General features: G+C 37.4%; 1 protein-coding gene across 1 annotated transcript in view; it reads left to right on the top strand.

The window, feature by feature from the left end:
* The window catches only part of STX17 (syntaxin 17), a 77219-nt gene that overhangs the window by 47641 nt on the left and 16565 nt on the right, over positions 1-13013 (top strand). The window lies entirely within an intron of this gene.

Raw genomic sequence — 13013 nt, 5'->3', positions numbered from 1 at the left:
AAAAAAATTAGAAGAGAAGCTGACTGTATGTCTTTCAAAGCTATGAGTAGGGAACAAATTCTTAACCAAATGAAATAGATGCAGTTACAAAAGATAAAATAGATTATTTTGATTGCATTAAGTTTCAATTTTTTGCACAACAGAGTTAGTACATTTTGCATAAAGGATAATGGGGTTGGACTGAGAAAAAAAAACTTTTGCATCAAATATATCCAATAAGAATTTTCTATTCAAGATATATAGACAATCAGGAGAAATGTAGTTTAAAGCCACTCCCCAATACTGGCAAAGATGACAAAACTAATCAGTATTGGAGTGTGGCAAGAAGAGCACACAATACATTGTTGGTGGAGTTGTGAATTAGTCAAAGTTCTGAAAAGTAATTTGGAATTATGCAAATAGTATCCATAGATTTTTGTCCCAGAGATTCCATTGTTCAGAATATACCCCAAAGAGGAGGTGACTGACAGAAATCAAGACTATATCCATCACAGTATTTCCAGCAGCACTTTTTGCTGTAGCAAAGAACTAGAAACAAAGTAAATAACTATTTGATAATATCTATACAAATTTTGGCATTTGAAGTAAATTACTGTGCTTTAAAAAAACAGTGAAGTGAATTTGTAGGCAATGTTATCAACAAGATGGAAGAGAGAGCTAGACTTCTTATTATTATTAATTATTACTACTACTACTACTACTACTACTACTACTACAAATGTTTCTAGATCCAAACAAAATAAGCCTTTCCAAATATAAAGAAAAAGAAGATATTACACAAATAAAATCACAAATCTACTATATATTTTACTTTATTCATATCTACATAATAGATCCCATCCACAAATGTCCCAACCCCTTTTAGCCCTCCCCAAATCACATAGGATATTATCAGGGAGGCCAATGGGTTGATATAAATTAAATCTTTCATGTTTTATCTTTCTTTTCACTTTCTGGAGGTAACATTCTCAGTTTATTCTTCTATTATTAGTTCTGTGTATAATGTTCTCTTAGTTCTACTCAACTGTTTATTATCTCATATAATTCTTTCCATGTTTTTAAAAAATCCATCTGTTCATCATTTCTTACGGCATAGTAGAATTCTATCACAATCATATACCACAATTTGTTCAACTATTCCCCAATTGATAGGCATTCCCCCAGTTTCTATTTTTTTGCCACCACAAAGAGAGCTGCTATAAATATTTTGGAATATATAGGTGTAATTCCAAATTGCTCTCCAAAATGGTTGGATCAGTTCACAACTTTTGTAACTCCACCAACAGCGCATTAGTGTCCATTTTCCAAATCCCCTCCAACATTTGTCATGTTGCCCTTTTGTCATTTTAGCAAGTCTGATGGGTATGAGGTGATATCTCAAAGTTGTTTTGATTCTTTTACAAATGAATTTTATTTTTTTTCCTAACTCAGTAAAATAAATTTTTGGTGATTTAATTGAGATGGCATTGAATAAAGAGATTAGTTTAGTTAGGATTGTCATTTTAATTATATAGGCTCTGCCCATCTATGAACAGTGAACTTTTCTTCATTTATTTAAATCTGACTTTATTGATATGAAAAATATTTTATAATTATGTTCATGTAGTTCCTGGGTTTGTTTTGGCAGGTATACTCCCAGGTATTTTATTCTCTCTCTGGTTGTTTTAAGTGATCTCTTTTTATCTCTTAGTGTAGGATTATGTGAGTAATATATAAAAATGCTAATGATTTATGTGAACTTATTTTATATCCTGCTAATTTCCTACAATTATCTATAGTTTCAACTAACTTTTTAGTTTATTTTCTGGGATTTTCTACATATACCATCATGTTATCAGCAAACAGTTTTTTTACCTCTTTGCCCATTCTGAATCCTCCAGTTTCTTTTTCTTCTCTTATTGCTATTACTAGCATTTCTAATGATTTGTTAAATAATATTGAGGATAATGGGCATCCTTTTTTCATTCCTAATCTAATATTAGGAAGGCTTCTAGCTTTTCTCCATTATAGATAATACTTGCTGATAATTTTAAATAAATGCTTCATAACATTTTAAGAAAAACTCCATTTATACCTATGCATTCCAATGATTTTAATAGGAATGAATGTTGCATTTTGTCAAAGGCTTTGTCTGTATCTATTGATATATCCATGTGGATTTTATTACTTTTGTTTAAATTATTGATTATGTTGATAGTTTTCCTTATATTAAACCATCCCTGCATTTCTGGTATAAATCCTATTTGGTCACAATGTATTATCTTTGTAACATATTGTAGTAGTCTCCTAGTGAGTATTTTGTTTAGGATTTTTGCATCTATATTCATTAATGAGATTGGTCTATAATTTCCTTTCTATGTTTTTGCTCTCCTGATTTAAGTATTAGCGCCTTATTTATTTCCTAAAAGGAGTTTCACAAAACTCTCTCTTTACCTCTTATCTCAGATAATTTGTTTAATGTTGGAATTAGTTGGTCCTTAAAATGTTTGGTAGGATTCACTTGTAAAGCCATCTAGTCCTGATGCTTTTTTTTTTTTAAGGAAGTTCACTTATAGCTTGTTTGATTTCTTTTTTAAAAATATTTTTATTTGTGTATTCTAGTTCTTGCTCTTTTAGTCTAGGCCAGTGATAGGAAAACTTTTTAGAGAGGGGGCCAAAGGAAAGGAAATGCTCATCTGTCAGTCTGTTTCTAAGGCATTTCAAAGTTTCATTATATTGTATCCTACTCATTGTATTCGTCAGATTAGGAATAATGTCCTACTGCAGGATAGAACATTTCAGGGGGCCCCTGTAGTTTGCCCATTACTGGTCTAGGCAGTTTGTTTTTCTATAAATATTCTTTTATTTTTCTTTCATTGTTAAATTTGTTTTCATGACATTTTCTTTCATCTTTACAACCTCTCAAACTTCTCCAAAACTAGGATCAGGAATGAAAGATAAACCAAAAGGTCAAACAAATCCATGAACTGAGGTTTATCTTGAGCTTACTTATCACCCTTCCTCTACCACCCATACTACCTTCAGAGGTAAACTCAAACCATACCCCAGCATCCTCTCCCTCTTTCCAGGGCCATGGAAATCCTTGTTCCTGACTTTGGAGTTCTACTTGTCTAACTTTTGTAGCTGCCCAAAGGAAGCTCACTAGCACAACACAGACAGTATTATGTTGGACAGTGTTCTGTGTTGTGAATGTTGTCTACAGAGAACCAGGAACATAGAGAAAGGGGCAGAACATAAGTCTGGTCTTGAACTATATAACTCAATACCACATCCCACCTGCCTCTCCTTCCAGAGCTTCAGAGACCCCAAAATACAAAAATTAATCCTGAAGAACTAGCCTTTGAAAGCTTTCTGAACTTCCAGTTCTGGACCCAGAGATAGATCAGTGGAACAGACTATACAAGATAGAATCAGAAGCAATGAAATTAAATAGCCCTATGTTTGGTAAACTGGAAAAAATAAATTACTCAGAAAAACTCCTGATCTGTTAATTTTTTTCAATCAGCAAAAATCCTCTTTTTCTCCTTCCTATTTTCCCTAATTGAGAAGGAAAAGAGAAAACTCCTGTCATAAATATATATGTAGTCAAATAAAATAAATTTCCACATTATGTCCCCAAAATAGTCCTCTGAAGTAATTAATGTGATATAATGAAGTCATTACATTGATTAGAATTCCTAAGTATTTCTTTTTTTTTTAAACCCTTAACTTCTGTGTATTGGCTCATAGGTGAAAGAGTGAGTGGTAAGGGTGGGCAATGGGGGTCAAGTGACTTGCCCAGGGTCACACAGCTGGGAAGTGTCTGAGGCTGGATTTGAACCTAGGATTTCCCGTCTCTAGGCCTGGCTCTCAATCCACTGAGCTACCCAGCTGCCCCCTTCCTAAGTATTTCAAAGATATTTGACTTTACAAAATTGTTTTCTCTATATAAATAACTCTTTGTGCCTCAGTTCATGCAAATTTTTTTAGCTTTTTCCTGAAACTTATCTTCTTCAAGATTTCTATCACATTATGCAGCATAACTTGTTCAGCCATTCCCCAGTTGATGGGCACTTCCTCAGATTCCAAGTCTTTGCCATTGTCTCTATGCGTCCTTAGAGTTTGTTTTTGCTTAGGACTAATCAATCCCTTAACCCACCTTCCCTTAAAATCCCACTTTCTTATTTCTTTTTCCTTCCTATTTCCATTTTCAGTGAAATGTATTTTTTTTACCCAACTCTTTGTATATTCTTCTACCTTTGATCAGTTTAGATGAGAATGAAGTTTAATTGTTACTTGTCCCACCACTCCTTTATATTTGCACACACCAAATATGTGAAATATTTTTCCCTGACCTTCCTCTCCCTTTTCCTGCCTCTTAGTATTTTAATTTTCTCCTCCTTTTCCATTCTTCCTTTTTAAAAAATTATTATTGTTCCTTATCAAGACATACAAGACTACTCCTAGACCTTCTTTATAATTAGATTCCTTTTACAATCCCTAATGAAAATAAGGGTCAGAGGGGACACATGTGTCATCTGCTCATGTTAGGATGTAGTTTTATCCTTGTTTAATTTGTTGTAATTGTTTATTCGTGCTTGCATTTTTATATTTCTCATAAGTCTTGTGTTTGCACAAATTTCATAGTTTCTTCTTATCCCTGGTCTTTTCATTGGGAATGCTTAGAAGTCCTTTATTTCATTAAAAGTTTATTTTTTTTTCTCTATAGAATTATACTCAGTTTTGTTGGGTAAATTATTCTTGACTATAAACCTCTATCCATTGTCTCCTGGGAATATTTTATTCCAAGTTCTTGGCCTCTTTATGTTGATGGCTGCTAAATCATGTGTGATTTTTACTGTGCCTCCTTGAGATTTTAATTTTCTTTAAGGCTGCTTGAAATTTTTTTCTTTGATCCTGAAGCTCTGGATTTTTAGCTATTGGGAATTTTCATTTTGGGATTTCATAACTAGCAGATTCTTTCAATTTTAACTTTACCCTCTGGTTCTAAGAGATCTAGCCAGTTTTATGATTTCTTGAAATATGATACTCAGTCTCATTTTTTAGTCATGGCTTTCGTGTAGTCCAATAATCTTGAAATTTCCTCTCTTTGACCTGTTTTCTGGGCCAGTTATTTTTGCTCTGAGATACTCTACATTTTATTCTATTTTTTTCAGTGTTTTGACTTTGTTTAATATTTCTAGTTGTCTCATCAAATCATTGGTTTCTGTTTGGCTCACTCTGGCTTTGAGAGTTGTTTATTAGGCTAGATTTTATACCTCTTATTGCAAACTATTAATTCATTCTTCCAGTTCTTTTCTCTATAGCTTTAATTTCTTTATTGATTTTTTCCTCTTGTGATTTTATTCTATTTACAAAAATATTTCAAACTCCTTTTTAAATTTTCATCTTTTCTTGAAATTGTAGTTGAATTTGCACACAGACTTTGCTTTACTTTGAGACTCTGTAGATATTTTATAGCCATTTTTTCTAGGTTTATATTTCCCTGTCACTCTAATAGCTTTTTGTGGTGAGATCTTTTTTTTTGTTTGTTTCATTTGCTAATTCTTCCAACTTACTTCCTAATATAAAAATGTTAGGGCCAACCTCTGCACACTTCTTTTTTTTTTTTAAACCCTTACCTTCTATCTTAGAGTCAATACTGTGTATTGGCTCCAAGGCAGAAGAGTGGTAAGGGTAGGCATTGGGGGTCAAGTGACTTGCCCAGGGTCACACAGCTGGGAAGTATCTGAGGCCAGATTTGAACCCAGGGCCCTCCTTCTCTAGGTCTGGCTTTCAATCCACTGAGCTACCCAGCTGCCTGCCCCCCTCTGCACACTTCTGAAGGAGAGGGCTAGGCTGATCCTGCTGTTGCTTTCTTGGGGTATCAAATGTTGTGTTATTCCTGGATCTCCAGAATAGCTTATATTGGATACCTGCAAGCTTTTAGTGCTCCCAAAATGTTGGGGTAAAGTCTAATTACTGATACCCCTGTTCTAAGCTCTCTTTATTATTAAAGTTCCTGACCTGGGTTTAGGACTGAGTGACAGGTCCTTGAGATTTCCTGCTTTGGAGTTTCAGTAGACTGCTTCTGAACTCAACCACTATCAGTCAGATGAAAAGTCTTGCTGGTTCAGTGTGACAGAACTATAGGTTTCCCTTTTGTGCTGTTGTATTCCTCTGCTTCAAACTGGGCTGGAAGTTAGAACTAAAATGCTGTTCTACTCCCAGGATCCAAATTACAGAACAATTGTTTGCTTCTCAACTTGTTCCTTCCTTTAGGCTTTGGCTACTATTTACTCCAAAATGGCACCCATGAGTGCAGGTCTTCTCCTCGGTCCTCCATATATCTATGACCAGTAACTAAGTAATGAGCCACAAAGATGCCAATTGGCACCTATTCCGAAACCTAATGAATGAGATTGTAATGCCCTGGGTCTGGGACTTTGCTTTATCCCAGTACATAGTCTTAGTCTTCTTTAAGTCTCTTGGTATTAGAATGTTCCTAGAACATTCCTATTAGGCTTCATGCTGGTATCCACAAACCTTTTGTGTTTGTTTCCCCATCCTGACCCAGAGTGGAAAAAAATTATTCATTATGGTTTTTCTTAGATGTTTTAATTAGGATTTTGTCCAGTGCATTTTCTAGTTTTGTTTGAAGGAGTTTGAAGTTTGTTTCTTTAAAGGGATAGGGGAAGGAAATTGTTCATCTTCTTTTGCATACTTGTATTCCACCATATTGATTCTATACACACACACACACACAGAGTCACTTTTGCATTTGTGTAAAATCTTACACATAGGTGGAACCAAGATGGAGGAGTAACTAGAGCACTAGCTCCGTGTCACCACAAGAATCCTCTCCAACCAAGATTAAAATATTGCCACAAAAGGAATATAAGTGTGAAAGAACCAACAAGGAGACAGAGTAAAAAAAAACTTTCAGGAAAAGAAAAACCCAAAAGGTAGACAGACAACATCTAGGGTACTGGAGCGAGAAGAGAGCAGAGCCAACAAGAGGCTTATAGCAAGGAGTGAAGAGCAAGCCAAGAGCAAACCATATGCCCCATTCCACATCTGCTGTCACAGGTTCTGAACTTAAGCTCAAGCTAAAATGCAGATCCTGAGATCCTGCCTGGGCAAATAGTGGTCCAAGCCAACCCATACCCCTTGAAATTTCATACCTGTGGAAAAGTCCAGAGGACCAGCCCACAGCAATCCATGTGGGCCCAGAGTAAAGCCAAGAATCCCAGTCTGGGCTTGGATTGAGGACATAATCCACAGTTTGGGGTGAGGTTCCAGAAAGGAGTGTTCCACAGTTAGAGGTCCTATGCTTACCATGCGAGGAGAAAGTTTTGGGACCTTTTGAGGTGTTCCTGATAAACCTACTACATTTAGAGAGCCAATAGAGTTACAGTTTTCATGCGGTTTACTCACCAGTATTGATCTTGAAGCCCCAGTGTCCAACAAATAATTGTAATATGAATTTCCCCCTTTTAGGGTTACATGAGGTTCCTTATTATGTGTGGGGGATGTATGGGGATGATTGGCATCAAAACATCAGGGTCTGGAAAATCAAAGATTCCCTTTTTTGATTCCAAGGCCCTTGCCTCCCTCCCCATTGCACCTTCATAAAGATGTTTGGGCTCCTTGGGTCCCCCCGCAAGGGGCATTAGCACCCTGGGTAGTTTGGGGGCAAGCTCCACTTAAGATATACTGTTGCAGGGTCATTTGGTATGAGTTATCATCTTCCTGATTTTTACCACTCCTAAAGTTGCTATTCCTGGAATCATTGTTATTATTATTCCTGTCATTATTTCTATAGTTATCCTTAGACTGGGTATTATTTCTGATTACTCGTAACAAATTCCTACAGTTCATCATTGTGTGGCCCTTCTTCTCACAGAAGTGGCAGATAATGGATTGATAGTTAGATTCTTTGAGAGGGGCTATAGTCTCTCCTTTATTTTTCAGTTTTTCTTTTAGCATTTTAATGCTTTTAAAGCATCCATTGAGTCAGTGTCTTCCTCATGTCTTTATCCATGGCCCTTAAAAACATAAGATGCTACTTTCCTTAATTCCTCAAGATTCATAGATTCCCAGTTTGGGCAGTTAGTTATAAAATAGTCTGACTACTTTGCAAGAATTTTCAATGAATTGCCTATGTACATGTCTAATATCCCATTCCCTGGTCAAATCAAGGTCCATATATATGTCTCCCACCTCAATCAGCCTGTCCATAAAATGGGAGGGAGTTTCATTGGTATATTGTTTGGTTTCCTTGAATTTTAACCAATTGTCAGGCGTATCAGCACAAGCTTTCATGGCTGACAATAATGCATCTCTGCCATTGCATAATTTGTTGTGATCTGGGACAGAATTGTAATTCCAGTTCGGATCCTAGAGGGGCCATGTAGGTCCTCCATTACCTTTCTTGTGATTTGCCAGAGAAATGATTCTATCTTTTTTACTGGTTGTCAGAAACTCATCTAATATATTTTCAACATCCTGCCAACTGGGGTCATAAGTCCAGAATATATTCTCTAATATTTTTACAATTAAGTAGGCATATTTTCTTTGAATCTAGCTAAATCTTGAGGGTCGAAGGGTATATAGTGTCTTATAGGAACCAAGACCCCATCTTTATTGAAGATAGGTACTTCCCGTAAGGGAAATAGGCTTTGGGCTGCATCATTTTGCATTCCTGCCTCTAGGATCCCTGCCTGGTGATCAGTGGGGTAGGTAGGTAAGAGGAGGGTAAGGAGTAGGTAAACTAAGGGGAAGGGGTTGGGGGTAGGGAGGGTTAAAAGGATGAGAGGTAGAAGGGGCAGGATGAGAGGGGTCAGGGACTGGGACAAGGGAGGAAGGGTTGAATTGAGGAGGGGATGGAGCAATGGAGGAAGGATTGGATTGGGGAGGGGCTGGAGCATCAGTAGGGACTGGTTGTGGGATGGGTTGAGTGTGGCAGAAGCAGAGTCGGACAGAGACTCGGATGATGAGGAAGTATGTATGGAGAAAGAAGTCTCTCTTATGCAGGAGTTTTCTCGTTTTCCGTTTTCTTCTTTTTAAATGCTTTACAAGGATTTTTATAGAAGCCATCATTTGCTCTATACTCTCCTCCACATTATCCAATCTTGAGTTATAATTAAGCTGAGCTTGTGATATCCTGGGTGGTTCTATATTAGAAGTGGCATTTATTTGGGTTGGACAGGAAGTGTGTTGTGATTGGAGAGGCTAAGATAAATCTTTTACTTGCTTCTCTAGTATATCTAGGGTATTTCTCAAGTCTCTCTGGGAGAAGTAAAGATAGACCACTCCCCCTACAACTATTACCATCACACCCAAATATAGCGCAAGATATATCCCTTGTAATACATTCTGTGGGATTACTAACCAGCAAAAAAAAAGTCATTTCTACAAGTTTGATTATGTAATCGAAAGTCTGGATCCAGGTATCCACTAAGGCAGGGGTCAGCAAACTTTTTGGCTGCGAGAGCCATACAGTGCTCACAGTGTGCACTCCTGTAACAGTGTGCACTTCTGTAACAGAGCCTGAAAAAAAATTGACTTTATGGCTCCTGCAGAAAGAGCCATACATTGCCAACCCCTAAACTAAGGCACTCAATGGTTCGAACCACATTTTCATTTAGTTAATTGTTAAGTTGCCTGTAATTTTACTTTTTGTCAGTAGATGTCACTATTAGTTAGGTTTTGCTAAGGGCTAGGTGTGGTACCTACTGTTTTTCAAATTAAGAAAAACAAAGGAGGCTGAGTTCTAGAGATTAGGCTTTGGAGGGTTAGACAAAGCCTCTAGCCCCAGGCAGGTTGAGTCTCTTTCAGAGACTAAGTTTGGGAGGGGTAAGAAGGTGGTGTAGCTGAAACTCTTTTCAGCTTCAAAAGTTCAATTTTAAAAGTCTGAGGGAGCTTTTTCTTTTCTCCTTCCCCCTGAGGCTGAAACTGCTAAAAGCATGTGCTTCCCTCTTTGGGCAAAAGGGCAGCTCAATTCTAGCGGGCCCCACCATGCTTTTGCTTCTCACTTACTTTTAAAACTAGAGACACGTGGGGTTTGGAAAAGAAAGTAGACTCCCAGGAGTAAAACCAAGACTAAGACCTAATTTCAGCCTAAAAATTTACTCTCCCTAAAAGACCCTACTAATATGCTGAGTCTAATACCTTCCACTTTGGTTGTAGAGCAGAGCTGCTTCTAAGCTTTTTCAGGTGTGTCCCTGGGCTAGCTAAGAGACAAATCAGTCTGCTAGTCCCCAGAAAGGCAACTGAAAAATAGGATTCCTTCCCAGGTGAAACTGAGGGTCAGCTAATTGGGTTATTTGTTCCCTGAGGCAAGGGGGGGTGGAAACAGCCTCCCCAGCTGAGGTCTCAGGGCCCTGCAGCTAAGATTAAAACTGGCTGCTTTTCTAATGTATTTTAAAGGATAAAAGAAAGAAAATGTTTGATCTCACCTGTCTGGCAGCTTTATGTAAATCACAGATCCAAAAAAAAAAAGGCTGACTTGGGAATAGTAACGAAAGTAAAGGAAAAGGCAAGAAAATATAGGAAGACTGAGGGTATCCAAGACTGACGTGGTCAGCCAACTGTAAGAGTTAAAACTAGATATTTAAGGGTATGGTCACCAGAAATCAGATTAACACGATTTGAAATTAAAAATAGACCCAAGTCAGGATGACTTTTATGGAAGTTTATTTACCATTAGGAAGGTTGAAGGTAGGGAAATTGAGAGAGAGAGAGAGAGAGAGGGACTCTGGGCTGGACCAGAGGTCCAGATCAGGTAAAAATTTAGAGGCCCAGTAAAAGAGCACAGAGGTTAAACAAGACTTCTAGCCACAAGGCCTTTTACAATTAGAGAGACAAGAGAGGCCTCCCTGAGGGTAGAGCAGCCTCCAGAAACGCCAAGGGAGGAGAAAGGAAGTCTACCTAACTTACCCACATGACAATTCAGAGGGAACCAGTCTGAGGTCTCACCAGAGATCCTTCATCACCAAGTTCAAAATGCCAACTACCCCCACAGGAAGTTACCATCATATTTAAAAGATAGCATCTTTCATCACTTCCTGCATCCACCTCCAAGTGGACAAATGGCAGCCTCAACACTGTTTTGGACTGCCCCTGGTTTTTTATTTGTTACTTATTGTTACATGTAGGTAACAGACCTTCCCCTCCCCACTTAATTCTAAGTTGGGTGGGGTGACATTATTTATGATGGCTAGAGTCTAAACAATGAATGAGGATGAGCTAATTCCCTTTACACAAATGGAATAGACTAGGCCAGTGATGGGCAAACTTTTTAAAGAGGGGGCCAAAGGAAAGGAAATGCTCATCTGTTAGTCTGTTTCTAAGGCAACTCTTTGGAAGTTTCATTGTATTGTATCCTACTCATTGTATTCGTCAGATTAGGAATAATGTCATGTGTCTGGATAAAACATTTCAGGGGGCCATATCTGGCCTGCGGGCCGGAGTTTGCCCATCACTGGACTAGTCATAAATGACCTCAGCAAGCTAGTGTTTGATAAACTCAAAGACCCAGCTTTTGGGACAAGAACTCGCTATTTGACAAAAACTGCTGGGAATATTAGAAAACAGTATGGGGAAAATTGGGTTTAGATCAACATCTCACACCCCTATACTAAGATAAATTCAAAATGGGTAAAGGACTTAAATATAAAGAGTGAAATCATAAATTAGGTGAACATAGAATTGTATACCTGTCAGATCTGTGGGAAAGGAAGCAATTTACGACCAAGCAAAAGAGATAGCGAATATTGCAAAATGTAAAATGAATAGCTTTGATCATATCAAATTAAAAAGGTTTTGTACAAACAAAACTAATGCAACCAAAATTAGAAGGAAAGCAACAAACTGGGAGAATAATTTTATATCAAAACTCTGTCAAAGTTTTAATTTCCCAAACATATAAGGAACTAAGTCAGATTTACAAAAAATCAAGCCATTCCCCAATCAACAAATAGTCAAGGGACATGAATAGACAGTTTTCACATGAAGGAATCAAAACTTTCAATAAGCACATGAAAAAGTGTTCCAAATCCCTCCTGATTAGAGAAATGCAAATTAAAACAACTCTGAGGTACCACCTCACACACCTACGAGACTCACCAATGTGGCAGCAAAGGAAAGTAATAAATGTTGGAAGGAATGTGGCAAAATTAGGACACTAATACACTACTGGTGGAGTTGTGAATTGGTCCAACCATTCTGGAGGGCAATTTGGAATTATGCCCAAAGGACTTTAAAAGAACGCCTGCCCTTTGATCCAGCCATACCACTGCTGGGTTTGTACCCCAAAGAGATAGTAAGGGAAAAGACTTGTCCAAAAATATTTATAGCTGTGCTCTTTGTGGTGTCAAAAAATTGGAAAATGAGGAGGTGTCCATCAATTGGGGAATGGCTGAATGAATTGTGGTATTTTATGGTGATGGAATACTATTGCGCTGAAAATAATGATGAACTGGAGGAATTCCATGTGAACTTGAATGACCTCTAGGAATTGATGCAGAGTGAAAGGAGCAGAGCCAGAACATTGTACACAGAGACATATACACTGTGGCACAAGTGAACATAATGAACTTCTCTACTAGCAACAATGCAAGGATCCAGGACAACCCAAAGGAACTTAGGAGAAAGAACACTATCCACATCCAAAGAAAGAATTATGGGAACGGAAATGCAGAAGGAAAACATAGGATTGGTCACATCATTCAATGGGAATATGATTAGGGTTTTGATGTTATTATGCTACTGCAAATATGAATAACATTGAAATAGGCTTTGAACAATGATACCTGTATAACCCAGTGGAATTGCTTGTTGGCTTTGGGAGAGGAGAGTATAGAGAGGGGGCAAGATCATGAATCATGTAACCATGGGAAAATATTCTAAATACATTTTGAAAAACGAAAAAAAAAAGATCTTACACATAGTAAGCACCTGATATTTGTTGAGTTAAACAATTAAACTCAATAATTTAAAGTGCCTACATCAATAAATGGCACATATGATAA

This window comes from Gracilinanus agilis, chromosome 1 (genome assembly GCF_016433145.1).
Source record: "Gracilinanus agilis isolate LMUSP501 chromosome 1, AgileGrace, whole genome shotgun sequence".
In the NCBI taxonomy this organism is placed as follows: domain Eukaryota; kingdom Metazoa; phylum Chordata; class Mammalia; order Didelphimorphia; family Didelphidae; genus Gracilinanus; species Gracilinanus agilis.
The sequence above is the reverse complement of the archived record's forward strand: the minus strand, read 5'-3'. Positions and strand labels throughout refer to the sequence as shown.